We start from the raw sequence: 3,983 nt of genomic DNA, 5'->3' as shown, positions 1-3,983 counted from the left end.
GTGCGAAATGAGCTAGGGGAGGGGAAATGTGCGGTAAAGGGGCGGGGCCGTTGATAAAGCCAGGCGTGATTGGCTCGCCCTGCCAGGTCGCCAGCCCCGCCCCCGGCCCTTCCGCTGAACGTTCTGACACCACCTTCTTCTCGGGATCCTACCCGGGCTTTCGCAACACCTACTGCTCAGAAGTGGGGTGGAAAAGACGGCCCGTCTCATTGGCCGATTCATAAGGCACCAGTCTGTCATTTGTTACCATAACAACCCGTTCAGGGCGGCCAATAGGCCTGGGGAAGGCTGTTCCCGAGGCCCAACCCAACCAGTTTAAGGGGAAAGCTCAGTCGTCCCCTCTTCTACCCTCTCTCTGCGACGCCCTAGCCGCCGAGCCGCTCAGTCAATCATCTTCCCTTCCGCCTGCTGGGCCGCCGCCACGAGGGGTGGGGGCTGAGGCAAGAGGAGGGTTTCGACCCGACCCGCCCCCCGCGTCGCCACTCACGACTCAGGTGCTCTCGAGAGCCTGGGCGGGTCCAGCTGCTGCGGCCCGACTGTCCTTCCTGGGACTGAGGCCCGGAGGGAGGCGCCGGGTTCACCCGGAACCTCGGGAAGGACCCCTAGAGTTGGCTCCAGCATACTGCTTCCCAATTCCACAAACAAAAACACCTAGGCTGGCGCTCTGGTGTTGAACCCCGAGGAAAATGCCTTTATTTAGAGGGTGTGTGTGTGTGTGTGTGTGTGTGTGTGTGTGAGAGAGAGAGACGGAGAGAGAGAGAAAGGCTTTTCCATAAGGGATTTGGAGGAGATCTTTGGGAAGCCTACTCCGAGCTCTAGGAAAGGTTTCTCACAACAGCCAGCCACACCCAACCCCGAGCCGATAGCTCCTCGATCTTCTGCACTTCGAAACACACCTAGGATACGCAGTTTGGGTCACGTAGATAATATTATATATTTTGCTTGTAAGGATTCTAAAATCCTATTTGGAGGCTGGAAATGATGCAAAACACAAAGCATTCAAGTAGTTCTGCCGTGGAGCTGCAGCATAACACAATAAACTAAAAGGGTATTTTTTTCGTTGAGTAGAGATAGTAAGGTAGATGTAGGCTAAAAAAAAATTAGGTATTAATTACATAAAATGTGCTTCACCATTGTCCTCAGGCTACTAGGCTCTGCGGAGGTACTTTGTTGTTCACCAGAAGAAACCGCTCTTAAGAAATAAATGAAGTAATTCCTTTATTTGTCCCATATAAAGTAACATTTTTATTACTTTTTGTTTTGTTTTGGGGTTTTTCAGCAGCTTTATTGAGGTGTTATTGATATATAGTAAACTGCACATATTTAAAGTGTACAGGATTGGTTTGACATGTGTTTTTCATTTCTTCCTAACGTGATATCGCATATAAATGAGAAGCCTGGGGAGGTGAGCTTATCTTTTGTCTTTTGAAACTAAGAAATATTGTTGAATAGGTATTTATGGATCTCAGCTGCATACCATTGTTAGTGATGACACTTAGATATAACAGACACAGTTAAAATTAAGGAACTGTCAACGTTCTTGTTTTCTGGAGGAACATGTCAGCAGTAAAATAGTCCTTCTAATAGTTTTCCTTGTAATTTTAAAGCTCAACTTAGTTACTAAACTTTGAGTTACAGAAAATATCTGCCTTTCCTTATTCTTTTATATCACCTTAACAACCAAGTGAACTTTTAAAAAATAAGTTTTTGAAGATCTGATTTGGCTTCTATTGTATCCCTCCGAAGCTACACAAAGAGTAAACAATATATGCTTAGCATATAAATCAGCAAATCTATGTACCCACAAAGGACGTGGAAAACTCAAGAGCGACGTAGCAACTGTATTTGAGTCATGTGCTATACTACAGGAATACTTTTACTTTATATCCTCCGGACAGACCACGAACTAGATAATCAGTATTTTTAAACATACAAATGAATGCATGAAACCTCCCGTGATAGTTTCAATGCCGGTTCTTTCATCAAAATATGCAGCTAATGCACTCTGCACCAACATTAAACCCATCTCTATGCTAGGTGCAGTGGTGACCATAATAGGTCCTTGGCCTGGCCTTCACGAAATTTATAGCCCAATTATAATATCATGGGATAATATGAAAAAGTACTACACCTGACCAGGAAACAGTGGGTATCCCAGAGCTATTTCAAAAAATCAAACCCTCTGGTTATATTTCCTTTTTTTTTTTTTTTTTTTGAGGAAAATAACTACACTCCTCCCTTGGTTCACAGAGTGCTTACAAGAGGACTTAACACCCCCCCCCAAAAAAAAAACCTCTGTTCTAGGAAATCAAGTACTTTGTTTTCTTTTTTTAATTTTATTTATTTTTGGCTGTGTTGGGTCTTTGTTGCTGCGCGGGGGCTTTCTCTAGTTGCCGCGAGCAGGGGCTACTCTTCATTGTGGTGCATGGGCTTCTCATTGCAGTGGCTTCTCTTGTTGCGCAGCACAGGCTCTAGGCGCAGGGGCTTCAGTAGTAGCGGCACGCGGGCTCAGTAGTTGTGGCTTGCGGGCTCTAGAGCGCAGGCTCAGTTGTTGCGGTGCACGGGCTTAGTTGCTCCGCGGCATGTGGGATCTTCCCAGACCAGGGATCCAACCGTGTCCCCTGCATCGGCAGGTGGATTCTCAACCACTGTGCCGCCAGGGAAGTCCTCAAGTACCTTTTTGATGTAAAAATGTTTGATGCCATCAGAAAGACTAAAATGTGTATACTAAACACATTGAGCATATAAATCAGCAAATCTATAGAAAGTAAAAAGGAAATAAGGGAATAAGAATTAAAAAGCAATCCCTTTAAAAACATATAGTTAACTAACACTGCCAGGAGGTGGAATATTGCCTTTAACATGTGAATCCAGTGTGTATTAATAATATGCAGGAATAATATTTACAGTATACATAATATATGTATACATGTAAAATATTTACACATTATATATAGTATATATATTCTTGCTCATAACATGAACAAAACTTGTATCCATTTAAACATTCTTTGTTATTTGCACATTTTATAATTACAAAAGTAATGCATGCTTATTGTTAAGAATTCAGATACAAGTATCTAAATAAAAAATTAAAGCTCCCACTCTCTGCCCTTGGCCACAAGGTAACCACTGTTCACAGTTTACTGTGTATTCTTCCATGCCTTTTTCAGTAAACATACACATAAACATGACGTGTACAACTTTTTATTTTTGATCTTTACAAAAATGGGTTCATTACTTGTTTTTTAAACTGGAAGTATAATGGACATCCTTTCATGAGCAGACCTAAAGCTGTATAATTCAAAGCATTTGTTTTTAAAGTTTTTTGCTTAGAAAAAATAGCTATCAAGAGTAAAGCAGTTCTAGTGTTAGCTCTAAAGGAAGTTCTAAAATTGGCATGTAGTATATATTCAATGAATACTTGTTGATTACTTGTTGACTGATCCAGAACTTCTGATTTCAGTTTCACCTAGCTTGTCCACTGTTGTATTCCACTAGCTCAAATAGGCAAATACAGGGTCAGTTGAGTTATGGAGTTTAGAGATAGAGATTATCAGTGGGGAGAGGCTGACTGACAATTCAAATGATGTGATCACCATGTTCAAAAAACCAGTTCAGGGCTTCCCTGGTGGCGCAGTGGTTGAGAGTCTGCCTGCCAATGCAGGGGACACGGGTTCGAGCCCTGGTCTGGGAAGATCCCACATGCCGCGGAGCGACTGGGCCCGTGAGCCACAACTGCTGAGCCTGCGCGTCTGGAGCCTGTGCTCCGCAACAAGAGAGGCCGCGACAGTGAGAGGCCCGCGCGCCGCGATGAGGAGTGGCCCCCGCTTGCCACAACTGGAGAAAGCCCTCGCGCAGAAACGAAGACCCAACACAGCCAAAAATAAATAAATAAATAAAAATAAATGTACTAAAAAAAAAAAAAAAATGTTAGCTATTAAAAAAAAAAAAAAAAAAAAAAAAAAAAAAAAAAAAAAAAA

The sequence above is a fragment of the Balaenoptera borealis genome (genome assembly GCF_965194805.1).
Source record: "Balaenoptera borealis genome assembly, chromosome: 11".
Taxonomy (NCBI): domain Eukaryota; kingdom Metazoa; phylum Chordata; class Mammalia; order Artiodactyla; family Balaenopteridae; genus Balaenoptera; species Balaenoptera borealis.
The sequence above is the reverse complement of the archived record's forward strand: the minus strand, read 5'-3'. Positions refer to the sequence as shown.